The 15,700-nt window shown below is 43.4% G+C and overlaps 1 protein-coding gene across 3 annotated transcripts in view; it reads left to right on the top strand.

Moving 5' to 3' along the window:
• Positions 1-1,321: 1,321 nt before the first annotated feature.
• The window catches only part of LHFPL2 (LHFPL tetraspan subfamily member 2), a 128,176-nt gene continuing 113,797 nt past the window's right edge, over positions 1,322-15,700 (top strand). For 2 of the 3 annotated variants that reach the window (XM_057405447.1, XM_057405445.1), the window contains exon 1: positions 1,322-1,657. The gene's annotated coding sequence lies outside the window, so the exon portion shown is untranslated. Of the gene's footprint in view, positions 1,658-8,117; positions 8,198-15,700 lie in introns of all 3 variants that reach the window. The other variant, XM_057405446.1, reaches the window with a different exon arrangement.

The following is a 15,700-nucleotide window of genomic DNA, read 5'->3' as shown; positions in this document are numbered from 1 at the left end:
TTCAGTAGCTGTAGATAGCTGTGCATGTTTCTAATGCTTTCTGCCACAGGAACATAATTCTTGTTTTTTTGTGCTTGTTCCTTCTGCTTAAACCTACATACCTAGGAAAACATTAACTGATTTTCGGTCCTCTAAGCAGCAGATACTAATTACAAAGGCATAAATCCAGCAAATGGACCAGTTCAGACAGAGCTTGCCCTTGCACACCTGAAGACCTCAGAGCCCCAAGCTGTCAGAAGGACCAGCCTGCATTGATCTGCCTGTATCATCAGAGTGTAATAATAATTGAATCCAAAACCATAGCTTCAAGGAAACACAGTGCTCATGAAAGATATCATTCTGATAGCTGTCAAAAGACACCTCCTTATTTTTTTCCCATGAGAAGGACAGCTTTAGCTGCAGCAAATAAAGTTTTGCATTGGTGTAACACTTTGCTTATGTCCCTGAGATACCCTGAGTGATTTATTTGATTGACCCACTTAGTGTCTGGTTTTATCTATTGCAACAGCCAGTTCCAATCTAGCAAGTGAGGCCGATATTGAGAAGAGCTGTATGAATTTATTAGACACCTGTCATCCACTTGCAACAATCAGCATATTACACAAGGGCTCAAATGCAGAGAACAGCAGAGGCTTGTGGAGACATGTCTGAGCTTAAACCGTAATTTTCTCTGCAGATGCTTTAAATGGGTATTGATACTAGTAGACACATACGTGCTTAGCAGTAGATATCTTAAAACACTAAAAATTACAAAGTTCTTGAAAACCCCGGCTCATCAGGGTGCTGCTTTTAAGCTGGAAGACTGTTAACTGGGATTTTAAAGGGAGATTGGTGGGAAACCATTTATTCTCAGATGAAAAGTTTCAAAAACAGAAGCTTTACAGACAATTTTGGAGAAATTTTCTTGCAATGTAAATTGTGTAAGTATTTTTTCTTTTTTTTTCCAGAAGGTCTAGACTGAGAGGAATGTTTGGAAATAGGGTGAGTTGATGTTTACAGTTCTCGCTTTCATTCACTGCACCCTCCACAAGGAGGTCCAGCGGGGCAGGTCACGGGTGGTGGAACGGCAGTGGTTAATACCGGGCCTGATAATGCCGGTTCTTAGCGGGTCCGTGGCGGGAGGCCGAGGAAGGAGCTCTGGTTATTTAAACCGCCAGGATGGGGGGTCTGTAATTATACGGGCTGTTTGCTGGAGCTCTCCCTTGGGCCAGCCGCTACGACGGCTGTGGCGCTGGCCGGGAGCACACCAGCCCGACCCTTCGAGGAGCCGGGTGCCCGCGGCGGCTGCCGGCAGGGCCAAGAGCGGCGCGGACTGGGCCTCCCGCGTCCCGCTTGGAGCCTGCCTGGCCCCGGGCACAGGCACACCGCCGCGGCTGTCGGTGTGAGAGCGGGGGACGTCAGTGGGAGGGGGCCGGACCTGGGCAGGGCAGGGCGGCCGCGTCCCATCCCTCCCCGCCCCTCGCCGCGTCTCCCTCTCTCGCTCACTCCCTTCCTCCGGCTGGGGGCGGGCGGGTCGGCGGTCGCCGGGATTCAACTCTTGCTCCCTCGGTGCATGGTCGTGGCGGGAGCGGAGGAGGGTGAGCCCGGCGGGGCGCGGGCCGGAGGCTGCGGCGGGAGCAAAGCCCCAACGCGGAGGAACCGCCACTGCCCGGCCGAGGTGAGGGGGCGGCGGCCCCACTTAAGTTGTGAGGGGGAGAGAGGGAGGACTAGGACGGCTGGGCACGTTTCCATTCATTGCCCGTGCGGCGGCCGGGCTGCAGTTCACCTCGGGTAGGGGCTTTTAGCCCCAGGACTGGCCGGGAAACTGCCGGGGGGCGAGGAGGGTACGGGGCACAGCGCGGAGGTAACGGCGCGGATGGGGCCGTGGTGCGGCGAGAGCCGCCCAGAGTCCGCCAGCGAAGCGGAGAGGCGGGAGGCACCTCCCGGCCCCTTCCCCGCGGGGCGCCCGGAGCCGCCGGGCTGCCGCGCCGCTCTTTCCCTCCCTCCCTCCTGTGCGGAGGTTCTTCCGAGCCGCCAGCCGCGGCGGGACGCTGGTCTTCCGCCCGTGGGGAGGGGGTACCCCAGGCACACGTACGCAGAACTGAGCGGCCGCGGCTGCCTCTCGGGGTGTCCGCTGCTGGCCGCGGGGAGGCGGCGGGGGGCTGCCAACGCTTTCTCCCATTCCGTTTGTGCGGCGAGAGCAGAAGGAATGGGGCGGGGACGCGGGCCCGAGGCGGGCGGAGCGGCGGGGGCGCCGCCCTCTGGGAACGCTCCCCGGGCGGCTTCGTGCGGGAGCCGAGGCGTGGAGAGAGAGGGGAGCTGGAGGCGAGCTGTCCTCTGCCCGGCCTGCAGCCACGGCCGTGGCACCTGCAGCCCAGTCCGTGGGGTTGGGGACGCTCGCGTCCTCAGAGCTGACCGGGGAAGCGAGGGTTCAGAGCTCACCTTGGCGCATTCTCGCTCCGACGTGTTCTTCCTTCCTCTCGCTTTTCTGCGCTCAAGTTTTTGACGTGTGTGTGTGAGGGTATTTTGTTCCTTAGAGTACTTACAAGAAAGGGCGAGAAGTAGACGGCACAAGTTACCAGTGAAGGTTTGTTGGTAGTTTAGGCGTCGCTCCAAATGAACTCGGTAACATGCCGCTGAGATTGGATCCCACAATTCAGAAGTTGCGGGTGCGTTGGAGCAACATCAAGTAAAACGTGCTGTGTCCGGACAAGTGCGAGCGCTGCCAGTACCTGGTGGTGGGGCGGCTGGGTTGCTCCGTCGTTTGTACTGAGCCAGAAGCAGACAGACGAGATGGTGTGAGTGTGTGCATCCTGAAAACAGATGTGTTATTAGGAATAACTGAAAACAGTTAAAAAGCTTTAGCTGACCTCATCTAGAAGAAAACATTATATGTGTTAATTGAAAGGTTTGGCTTTCATAGAGAAGCATTCCTAGGCACCATTACAGATACCTTAATGAAAATGTCTGCTCAGTCCCAGTCCTGCAGCGGGTTCTGGCTGCACAAGCTCACACCTGCAGGGAGTCCCCTTGTTTTCAGGGGGTTTGCTTTGGTCACTAAAACCTTACAGAGCTGTAACTCACTGAGACCTAAATACATGCTGTGCGCAAAGTGGCTTATTACAAAGTGTCACTGACGCTAAAATCAGTGTTCCACTTTATTTTTCTGAATAAAACATTTTACAAATATACAATCCCGATTAATCTCCGTCACTTTCTTCTCCTTTCCACCCATTGTTAGTTGCAGGATACAGACAGATCATCAGTCTGCTCTGTTAGGGCAGTTGTTAATGAGAGGGTTTTATCTCAGACACAGTTTTCATGGAAGCATTCCTCAGTTTTCACTGCATATGCTAGTTTCAGCCACTCCAGCTTTAAACACATCACAGCCTTCTTCACAGGTTTCCTCTGTCTGGGTCATGGCATGGGTTTAATCAGTATCTGAGAAATTGCCCACTTTATCCTTTTTTAGTTAATCTGCTGTTTTTATTAAGCATTCTGGGAAATGCTTGCGAGATGATGTACCCATATGTCGGGCAAGTAATAGTGATGCCATTTGCTTTTAAGAAGTATAAATCACTGGGACTGGGTACAGCATTTCTGTATAAGAGTGTCTTTTTATCTTTTTTTTTTTACCTTTTTAATCAAACCATATTCTTCCACATTTTCTCACAGTCACTCTTGCGTGTGCTTTGCTTGTAAGTTTGGAACAGGAACACTGCTGGCTAAGGCTGAAAGGAAGCCAGTAATTTTTCATGTTCTACCTTGTAGCTGTGAAAATTGCTTGTGGTGTTCTGTAATACAGTAGGACAATGACATAGTAAATGCTATATGGTATTACATCGGCAGAACCAAGTTGGACTGCAGGTGACTATATAGCTGGCACCAGGCAAGAAACACAGTGTTTTGTTTTGTGTATGGTGTAGACATTACTGTTCAAATAATCATTACATGAAAAGGAAACCACATCACTATTTTCCTGAGTGATATGAAGAGCACAACTCTTAATCAAAATTTGTATTTCCAGAAGCTTCTCCTTTGTTGGACAGTTAGAGTACCAGTTGAAGGGCTCCCAAGTAAAAGAGTAGCTCTTAGAATGAGGGGACATGTTGTACATGGGGTGGCAGTTCCTAGCTGAAGTAAGATTCCTGGTTATTCACTGAAGGCAACAACCAGCTTCTAGGAATTTCACCCTCAGCCTCTTAAAGGTAACTTGTTACAAGAGGAAAAGGAAGCAGTTTCTTCACAATAGGAACACCCCCACTGAGGGGGCATGCAGCAGCCCAGAGCTGTTTGGTGAATCTTGGAGGGCAGTGAGAATGGCTGCTCTGCTGTCCCTAACTGTCCTCACTTCCTACACACACGTGTGTTTATGCACAGGAACAAGCAACACGGCTCCTCTTGTTGACTGACCCTTTGCACCATCCCATCTGCAGGGAGGAGAGCAAAGATCAACTTCTGAGCTGCTGGTGGCATTTGGCAATGATAGAAGCCGTTTTGTGCCACCGTTCCTTATTTTCCCATGAACAGGGGCCTTCTGTGTCTCTCCATTTGCCTCTTCCCTCTCTGTTTTCAGGGCCTCCCTTCCCCCACAGCAGTTCCCATTTCTCTGCTTTCTGCCTAGGGGATAAATCATTTGTGGTGTCAACATTCTGAACTCACTTGGGAAAAAGGGCAGAGGTGGTGAATGGCTGGAAGGTGTTATGGCTCTCAGAGTCCTTTCTTTGATGCAGAGACAATTGCTGATGTGATTATATCTGACAAGTCTGTTAAAATGATGCCAAAGACTTTTGCTTACATTGTATTTCCCTCCTGGTTTTACAGCTTTCACAAAAATTGGCAGGATTCTTCCAGGTCATGGTGCCTAAAATCTGCTCTGGAAAGGTGAACTAACGGGTGCGTTCTTCTAAAATCACCTTCCTACATACATAAACTGGAATTAAGCTGAATTTATTGCCTTTTTAAGGACCAGATGAAAAATAGTGTTATCACTTGTCTTTTAAAATTGCTGAGGAGGTATGGTCAGATACTCTGAAAGGTGCGTAAAAGACAGTTTTATTATTTTTTTTTTTAAACAGTCTTCTAAGTAAAGCAAATAGTTTGGGTCATTCTTCTGTTATATTATTGAAAGTAGTTAATGCATTTTGGAAAATATTTTAGTGCTGATTTCAGATATAAAATTTTTATAATTGCTTTTGTTTCTCCCTATGCTTAGATTTTAGGAGGTCAGACATAAACCACCGATAAGCATTTCAACACTGGTTAATCAGAGAATTTTCCTAGAAATATTTTCCTAGAAGATAGCTTTTGGAAAGTAATTCCAAGAAAAACAAAACCCGCAATGAAAAATAATTTAATTATAAATTTGCTGCAAAAGCAAGCAAATGACTGCAAATGTGCCTGGTCTACATGGTGGATCAGGAATATATCTGAAATTGTAAACTCAGGGAATGCATGTGACAACTGGGCAATTATCTTTTCCATGACAGAGCACATATATATCACAGCAGAAAATATTCAGACTGTTGTGTTCGCACATTCAATAGCATTCAGTTTCTGACTGAGTATATATAATTAAAAAAATGTATCAGTCTGTTGGTGAAGGTTAATTTCTCCAGTTTACCTTGTCTTCTGCTTCTCATAATCATACTATCTCAGCTTGGAGCTGTGTAGTTAAGTTAGATGTGGGCACTTCACAGGAGAATCCAGAATGTTTGAGACATAGCTGCATGAGCAGAATGCTGCAGCAGTATTTGTTCCTGAAAACATTTCTTATATTGGCTTAAATGTTGCTGGCTGGTGTTTCCTGAGGCCCATAGTGAAAGCATGGAAGCTAAATGATAAACCATAAAAATGAAACACTGTAGAAAGAGAAAAAATATCTTTGAGAAAGCATCATACTGTGTTCCAGTCAGTGAGAAGACTGTAATAAATGAACCCAGATGCAAAGAAAGTCTTTCAGCTGATTTTCAGATCTTTTCATTTTTACCTTTGTAGAGTTTCTAGAGCTCAGAAAGGATTAAGAAAACAATATTGCTGAAGCAGGTGCGCAGCCTCATTTGTCACTGTTGTCTCCATTTCAAGTTACATTGTCTTAGTACTGTCTTATTATCTTGAAGACTGTGGAGGTATTTTTAGATTCATGTTTTGTATGTGGTATGTAACAGCTTACCAGTGAAAATGACTTGAATTTGAATTAGCTTTAGAGTTCACTAATTGATTTTCATGTTTGCCAACACCTGACATTGCATACATTGTATGTATTCTCAAAGATTGTTTATGACAATTTACCAGTTATTAATAATAAGCATTATTAATGTTGTCACTCTGTTCTGTAGATGAAGTCATATAACAAGCTTTAATAATAAAATTGATATGTATTTTAGGGTTTGATTGTAGATTGTTGGCCTTTTCATCTTGCAGGATTCTTTTTCATCCTGAGTAGGTTCTTCTGTTACTGTGCTTTAGAAAAAAACCTTGTAAGTTTACTTCTAATAGAAATGGTTAACAGGATAGTTGTAGTAGTTACACTTTGGACCTGGTCTGAATTGAATGTTGCATTTTCTTATTAAAAGCTGTACAGTTTTTGAACCAGCTTAGTTCAAGCAATGTGGCTTCTCAGGTGGCTGAGACTTTGGGTAGCTGTGGCAGAACTTTCTTGGTTCAGCTTCTGGGCATAATCCCTTAAACCTATTTGGAAAGAATCACCTGTGATGTGGGAGGATAAATTCAGTCTCTCTATTTGATCTTCTACTGAGATTGCAAATAGGGTGCCAGTTGGTGCCATCTGTGTTTATGGATTTTGCAATAGTATTCACTAGGAAATTATCTGAAAGCCAAATCAGTTTACATAGGTCAGTGAATTGCAGCTTGCAAAGGCTTATGTCTGGGATCATTGTAAACAGGTTTTTCAGAGTTTTCATTGAACTTTCATTTGTCAAAACCTGACCTCATCATTAAAGTGCATGGTGGTGCTAATGCACCAGTTTTATATTCTGGCAAATGCATTTGAGAGAAGCTTTATTTTAATGGTTACATACTCTTGTTTTTTCTTTCAGCGTGTGTGTATTGCTTTGATATGTCCTGTGCAAAAAGGAGTTTTGTGGAGGAAAAGCTGTAAAAAAATATTTTCAGATATAGGGTGGTGGACTGTTTTTATGAAATGTTAAGTAGGTGGTGTATATGTAGTGCTGTAAATGCAACTACTGTTCCTGCAATAAAGTACCTGTAAAAGAGAAGGTGCTCCAGTTAAGGGTATAGTTTGTCAGATATCTAGATTTTAATAATGTCCTTGTTTCAGCTGGGATAGAGTTAATTTTCATCCTAGTAGCTGGTATAGTGCTGTGTTTTGGATTTAGGATGAGACTAATGTTGATAACGCAGTGATGTTTCTGTTGTTGCTGAGCAGTGCTTACTCTAAGTCAAGGACTTTTTGGCTTTTTCTTGTGCTGCCCTGCCAGTGAGGCTGGAGGTGCACAGGAAGTTGGAGGGAACACAGCCAGGACAGCTGATCCTAACTGTCCACAGGGGTAACCCATGCCATATGACATTATTCTGAACATATAAAGCTAGGGGAAGGAGGAGGTCTGGGGGCATTTTGAGTGATGATGTTTGTTTTCCCAAGTAACCATTATACTTGATGGAGCCCTGCTTTCTTGGTGATGGCCTTAAACACCCTCCTGCCAATGGGAAATAGTGAATGAATTCTTGTTTTTCTTTTCTTGCATGTGTGGCTTTTGCTTTACCAATTAAACTGCCTTTATCCTAACCCACAATTTTTTTCACTTTTGCCCTTCTGTAAGATTCTCCTCCACATCCCACAAAGGGGGAGAGGAAATGAGCAGCTGTGTGGTGCGGAGTTCCTATCTGGGATTAAAACACAACAACTAAAGTCAGATTTGTGCATAATTTCTCAAAAGAGTTCTTTGTGTGCAAAGAATGGCAGCATCTTTCTACATAACTATTTAGTACTGATGAATAGTATGTATTGAATTGTGCTTGTAATATGAATAGTGGAGGGTAAGTCACATAAATACTGTTGCTTTCTTAGCCTTGTATGGAACGCACTTTATTTCACAAAATAAGGGAGGAAGTGTAAGTGGCCATAGTAACAATTTTAGCAATTGTAACTGTTTCAGAACAGACACCTGGTAGAACCTGAACATCATTCTGCGTAGGCAAGTCCAAGTAATTCAGAATTTATAAGAAAATTTCAAAGGTAAGTTCTAGTCTAAATATGGTAACATATTCCTTTATAACTTCTACATGTTGAGATTAGTTGCATTTACGTTAATTTTAAATTCATAACTTGTGGATTTGTTTCTGTGCTTTTAGAAAATTGTTTTTACTTACTAGTTCAACATTAAGTGGTGGGCCGAGTTGGGAATAGAATGAAATTATAGTTTTATGCTTAACAGGAAGTTTCATGCAGTGTTGTGTCTTCTCTCTGCATTAATTTTTCTCAGGACAGTGTTGGTATGATGTGGTTTACCTTTCAGGAGTTAAAAAAGGTCTAATTTTTCTCCCTGTTTTCTTTAAGCTACTAATAGACATAGAACAAGACAGTTGGCGTGCAAGATTTTCCACAGACTGCCCAGCTGATTGCTTTGCTGAGATAATTTAGCAGAGATATCCAGTTTGCAGAAATGTGCATGAGGTTTGTGTTGTGCATACAACATGTGTTTATTCAGTCATTAGTCATGATCATGACTGCATAAAATCAATGTAATTACCTTCAACCAATCTTTATATCTAAGTGACCCAGACCGCATTCCATGACAGCCCTGACAGTTTGAATTAGAGCTTGCCTTTCATCGCAGCCAAATTTGGAGTACAGAAATATCCAGCCTTTCTTGAGTTTTCTTAGTGCAAGAATGGTATGTGTTGATGTGAAAGAGTGAAAGTCCAGTCTAAAACAGAGCCTAAGGAGAATTCTAATTCTTTTGGTGCTTGAGTAGCCCATGTAAGCAGAGTTTACCTAACTTTTCTGTTGCACATTACATACATTGCACAGAAGATGTGCAATCTTTTGCTTTCAGTGTGCATCAGGAGTGTGGTGCGTGCATGCATGCACTGTGCTTTCCATAGTATGCATCTGCTTCCAAGCCACATTTAAGGAGTGTTTTAAGGGGAAGGTCAGAGAATAGAAGTCCATGCTTTCAGCACTATGCCTTCAGCTCTTGGCAGCTAGTCTTCCTCTCTTTCCACAGGCTTCTTGGAGTTTGACAGGGAAAAGGTCTGAATGAATAGTTTATGTGTGAGCAGGTTGTTTGTAGCCTTATTTTTTTCAAGGCAGCCATGTAACAGCCTCTTTTCCCCCACTTTTTTTTTTATTAATCGCTGAAAAGAAAAGGTTCTGCCTCAGGTCCAAGGAAAAGAACATAAAAAGGCAGGACTAGAAGAGACCTTATGAAGTCATCCAGTCCATTCTTTTCCCCAGGAAAGGAGCATTCATATTTATCATCTCTGACTTGTTCTAAGGAACTCAGTAGTCTCCCATACATCATCATGTTACACAATTCATACCTTTTTTGTTGCTGTTTAACGCCATAACTACCCATGCTGCATCTGTATTGGACAAAGCAAATAATTATTTTTCTTCTTACAATGTGTTTTATTGTGTTTCTTCTAAGCTATCATGACCTCTTTTTCTTTAAGTTCAGTTCTTTTACCTCACAGGTACTGTTTTCTTTACACCAGTTATTTTTGTTGGTTTTCTTTGGGTTATCTTCCATTACTTCACATGTGTTTTGTTCTGTCCAAGTTAAGACTGTATTTAACTTGAGGTTTTAATGACATTGAGTAAAATGAAGTAGTATCTTCTTCATACTTACTGACACAGCACGTCTTTTTTGCAGCACTGTGATTTTTTTTTTTTTTCATGGTCAGGCAGTGATCCACCAGATCCTCATCTAAGGATGCGTGTTCTAAGATATTTTTCACACTTATCATTAGAGAGCTGGTTATTTCTGCCTAATTGTATCATCTTGCACATGTTCTTACTGAAGATGACATTGTTTTTTCAGGTCATTCCTCTAGGTCTTCATTTTGAATTCCTGTCTTTTCCTCCAATAAACATTCTACCTTTTCTAAATTAACATTGCCCGGTAATAAAATAGCTTACTTTATTACATAATGCAAATCATGAGAATACTGGAACAAATTTCTTTGGAAACCTTAGCTAAAAAGGGCAAAAAAAAAAATTTTACTAAGTCTCTTTTTTATGCTTGTAAAGACCCTTTTCAGTGAAGGAAGGGTAAAGGAGAGAGAAAATTTTAGGATAAAGTGTTTTACTTGTAGTGCAAGTGATTTAAATCTGATCTGGGTATTGAAGAAACTGTGGAAAGAAAAGTTCACCAGACTTCTGATAGTCCTGTGGACTGGGGAAAGCAATTCATGGCAATTGTAGTGCTGAGAAACCTCCTTTCCCCACAAATTTTTCCATTAATTTACAGGTGATGGAAGAAAATATTTTCACAAGAAACTGTTGGCCTCCATCCTTGTCTATTTTTGTAATATTAATTCTAGTTAATTGTGTAATCAAAGGCTGTTGAAAAAATGCACTTTCAGGGGTAGTAGCTGTAGTTAAGGAAGTGCAAGCGTGTGGAAAGGGAAAACATAAAGGTCAAACTCAGTCAGAATTAAATGTCGGTAAGAAGGCAGGTTGGAAAAGAATTTGAGGAGCAAATTGAGGAGCAGAAAGTCTGATGCAGAGAGCCTGTAGGGCCCAGATTATTGGGCAATAAAAAGAACATTCAGGGAAAGTAAAGCCATAGAAGAAAGACTAAGTGTATGTTTTGCTTTTCCAGTTCACTGCAGGGACAATCGGAGATGCTTAAAACCTTCCATACAAAGGAAAATTAGCGACAAGAGACAACTGTGATTGTGATGATAGTTTTATAAAAACATGAACAAGATGGTGAGGGTGATAAGGATCAGTTGTTCATTGACTGTCCCAGTATAAGAACTAATGAGCGTGGAAATGAAACCAGCGGGTGTTGGGTTCAGAACAGCAAAAAGAGTTTTGTTTCATGCACATATCATTAAGCTGTGTAACCCCACAGGATGTGTTAGATACTGAAAATTTATACCAATTCAAAGGGAGACTGGACAAAATGAATAGAAGAAAAGTCTGTAGGGAATTATGAAATACGTAAGCTTGACCTCTGGCTTTGAAAGTCCCTGAGCTGCAAATTATTGAGGACTGGAGCGTATCTGGGGAAAGAATGACTAAATGCTTACACTATTCTTATCTTCTTCCCCGGACATCTGCTTTTGGCTGCTCTTGGAGACAGGGGTACCGAGTAGAAGATTTGACCTGGCATAATTTTAGATTTGTCTTTTTAAATCGTAAAACTCAAGACACATCTTTCTGTGAGTTAGCAGCTGAGGGTAGCATCTGCAAATCTTGTACTTTGTAGACCTAAAGCATTCTATTTGTTTTCCTTACAATTTAAGGCATAAGTACATTTTTAATAAAGCACAAAAATTACCATGAACATTTGTTTGTCTTCTGCCAGTTGGCATCAGCTACAAATTACGTTTCATTTCAGTCATGCTAAACTGCCAGATGAGATAATACTCATTGTCTCATTTAGGCAATCTAAGCAGCTATGTCTGTAATCCTAACTTGATTTATTTTCTCCTCTGTGTGTGAAATTGTATTGAATACAGAAGTTTTTCTTCTCTCTGCCCTTCTCCCTTCTACTATAGATAATTTAAACTGCTGACATGCACACAGAGTATGTGAGATTCTCTGCAGGTAGATAAAAGACTGAAAGCTCTTAGAGGCCTGACAGGGACAGAGCAGTATAGAGGGAGGAGGATGCTGTGTTACTTTTTGTTCTACAGATGCTGCTTTAATGGATTGATTTAGAGTGCTGAGTCAATGATATGTCTTTAACACACTCGCCAGCAGGTCAGAACCCCATAACCATACAATGCAAACATCTCATGTAAACATACCTTGTCATCCTCAATTTTAACGTTAACCTTGTACTAGTAGATTTTCTGCTCTGTCACGTATTGTTCATCTCTCTGTGACTGTCCTAATGCCAGATCAGGTATCGTTTGTCTCCTTCAGCTGGCATGAAGTCAGCAAGAATGCAACATCCTGCACTCTGGCAGATTTGACAGAAATGTGATTGTGTCTGCACCTGCTCAGGGAGTAAATTTGTATTGCATGGTGATCATACCAGATGGTAACGTACCAGATGGTAATCTGGCACTATTGAAGGCACAGCCATGTGTTACACATGCATTCTTTACTTTTCTCTCATGTATTAATGTATTTAACATGCTTTTACTGCGTTTTCCAAAGTGACTGTAGTGGCTAAATGAACAGTGCCTTTCCCACTAGACTGTGTCTACAGGCTTCTTCATGTCTTACCACCTAAGTGTTTCCTCTGTTCTTGTAATACCAAATAAACAATTTATCCTCCTTTTCTCTGTGGTCTGACGCATGAGGGAAAGTAACTTTGGCTGAAGGTAGAAAGCCTGTGCAGTGATTATACTGCCACAGAGAGTTTTTAGTACCAGGTATTAGACTGTCCCATGTGGTAGAGTTCCCAGGTTATCCTGTGCTGCTGTAATAGAGGCTGGGTTAAAGAAGCAAGGATTACGTAGGTTTTAGGAAGCTCCTTCCTGAGCCTTTGTAGTCAGTTCCCATGTCTGTTGCTGAAAATAGGTTGATCAGACTGAAACTCTTTACAGTTTACTTCACATACCAAAGTGGTCATCATTGAATTATGTGGCTTTGGAGCTGGTGAAAGAAAGGCAACATTTGGGTTTGTGTAGGTAAGACTATTGAAGTTTGTTGTAAATAACTGAGTGCTGTTTTGTTCTTTTTGGTATGTTTGTGTACAGTAGCTACTTTGATCTCTACACATTGAGTGAACGTTAATTGATGTTACCACAGTAGAGTTGTTTTGTGACTACCTTAAGAATAAACTGTAGGAAAACCTGAAAGTATTCTCATGTTCAAATATCATCATCTGATACCTGCAAATATTTGAACTGATGATGCATTTGCATATAAAAAACAGAATTCTCTTCTCTGAAGGTTTATTAAAGCTATGCCAAATACAATTAATCATATTCAACAACATCACAGTTGGGAATTTTGGAATTGATTAAGGAAGATAAGTTCTCTGTTTAGACAGGGAAGCTGTCCAGCTATTCTGTTGGACAAAATCACCTCTTCTGTATGGACAGGAGAAGGTTCAGCTATGTCATTAACTGATTATACAGAGAAGTATGTCAGGTAAGCATGAACCTACTGTTTAGATACCTAACAGTCTTCCTTTAAGTTGAAGAACAATGAAAAGTTCTTTGCGAGGCAACCAGGGAATACACTCAAGGGTTCATGCTTTAGATACAAGCTGTGAAAACAGTTCAAAGAAAATCCTTTAAATGTTTTTTTTTTTTTTCTCTGTTTAGCCTTTTGCTATTGATTTATACTCCAAAAATATGGCTTCTATGACTGGAGTGTTGGAATGGAAGATTACGGGCTTCTTAGAAAAGACAGGCCCCGCAGGCGGGGAGGGGAAGTTGCCCTTTATGTTAGGGATAGGCTGGAGAGTATGGAACTCTGGGGACAGGTGATCAGTTAACAGAGAGTTTGTGGGTCAGGGTTAAAGGGAAAACAGTGATGGGAGACATTACTGTGGGGATCTGTTACAGACCGCCTGACCAAGAGGACTCTGTGGATGAAGCACTCTATAGACAGATAAGAAAAGCCTCACGCTCACAGGCCCTCGTTCTCATAGGGGACTTCAGCCACCCTGACATCTGTTGGAAGGACGGTACGGCCCGGCACAAGCAATCCAGGAGGTTCCTCGATTGTGTGGAAGACAACTTTCTTCTGCAAGTAATAGAGGAGCTGACAAGGAGAGGTGCCATGCTTGACCTCATGCTCACCAACAGGGAAGGGCTGGTTGGAAATGTGACGCTCCAGGGCAGCCTTGGATGCAGCAATCACGAGATGGTCGAATTTGAGATCCTCAGGACAGTGAGAAGAGTGTGCAGCAAGCTCACTTCCCTTGACTTCAAGAGAGCAGACTTTGGCCTCTTCAAGAGCCTGCTTAGTAAGGTTCCGTGGGATATATCAACCAAGACTCTTGGTTGATATTCAAGGATCACTTGCTACAAGCTCAGGAGCGTTGCATCCCAACCAGAAGGAAATGCAGCAGGAGGGCCAGGAGACCTCCTTGGATGGATAAGGAGCTGCTGAGGAAAATTCGAATGAAAGAAGAGACTTATAATAAGTGGAAGCAAGGACAGGCAGCTTGGGAAGAATACAGGGGTGTTGTCCGGGAAGCTAGGGACCATGTTCGGAAAGCTAAGGCCCAGTTAGAATTAAATTTGGCTAGGGATGTTAAGGATAACAGGAAGGGATTCTAGAGGTACATAGCAAATAAAAAACAGACTAGGGAGAATGTAGGCCCCCTCAGGAAGCTCTTGGGAGAACTGGCTACACAGGATTTGGAGAAGGCTGAGGTTCTGAATGACTTCTTTGCCTCGGTCTTCACTGGCAAAGGCTTTGGCCAAACCACCCAAGTCTTGGAAGGCAGAGACGCAGGGACTGTGAGAATGAAGACCTTGGGCCCACTGAAGGAGAGCATCTGATTCGAGACCATCTTAAAAACCTGAACATGCACAAGTCCATGGGACCTGATGAAATCCATCCATGGGTCCTGAAGGAGCTGGCGAATGAAGTTGCAAAGCCACTGTCCATCATATTTGAAAAATCGTGGCAGTCAGGTGAAATTCCCAATGACTGGAAAAAGGGAAATATAACCGCCATTTTCAAGAAGGGGAAAATGGGTGACCCAGGGAATTACAGACCAGTCAGTCTCACCTCTGTGCTTGGCAAAATCTTGGAGCAGATTCTCCTGGAAGGCATGCTAAGGCCCATGAAAAACAACAAGGTGCTTGGTGACAGCCAGTATGGCTTCACTAAGGGGAAATCCTGCCTGACCAATTTGGTGGCCTTCTCTGATGGGGCTATGGAACTGATAGACAAGGGTGGAGCAGCTGATGTCATCTACCTGGACTTGTGTAAAGCATTCGACACTGTCCCACACAACATCCTTGTCTCTGAATTGGAGACATCAATTTGATGGATGGACCACTCGGTGGATAAAGAACTGGCTGGATGGCCGCACAGAAAGAGTTGTGGTCAATGGCTCAATGTCCAGCTGGAGACCAGTAACGAGTGGTGTCCCTCAGGGATCGGTGTTGGGACCGGTCTTGTTCAACATCTTTGTCGCTGACATGGACAGTGGGATTGAGTGCGCCCTCAGCAAGTTTGCCGATGACACCAAGCTGTGTGGTTCGGTTGATACGCTGGAGGGAAGGAATGCCATCCAGAGGGACCTTGACACGCTTGTGAGGTGGGCTGATGCCAACCTCATGAAGTTTAACCATGCCAAGTGCCAGGTCCTACACCTGGGTCGGAGCAATCCCAGGCACAGCTACAGGTTGGGCAGACAAGAGATTCAGAGCAGCCCTGCGGAGAAGGACTTGGGGGTGTTGGTCAATGAGAAAATGAATATGAGCTGGCTGCAGTGCGCTTGCAGCCCAGAAAGCCAACCGTATCCTGGGCTGCATCAAAAGGAGCGTGACCAGCAGGTCAAAGGAGGTGATCCTGCCCCTATGCTCTTGTGAGACCTCACTTGGAGTATTGTGCGCAGTTCTGGTGTCCTCAACATAAAAAGGACAT

Source organism: Pezoporus wallicus, unplaced genomic scaffold (genome assembly GCF_028554395.1).
Source record: "Pezoporus wallicus isolate ANWC-B61680 ecotype Strahan unplaced genomic scaffold, APGP_CSIRO_Pwel_v1 scaffold_2696, whole genome shotgun sequence".
Classification (NCBI taxonomy): domain Eukaryota; kingdom Metazoa; phylum Chordata; class Aves; order Psittaciformes; family Psittacidae; genus Pezoporus; species Pezoporus wallicus.
Note: the sequence above shows the minus strand (reverse complement) of the source record. Positions and strands in the feature narration are given on the sequence as shown.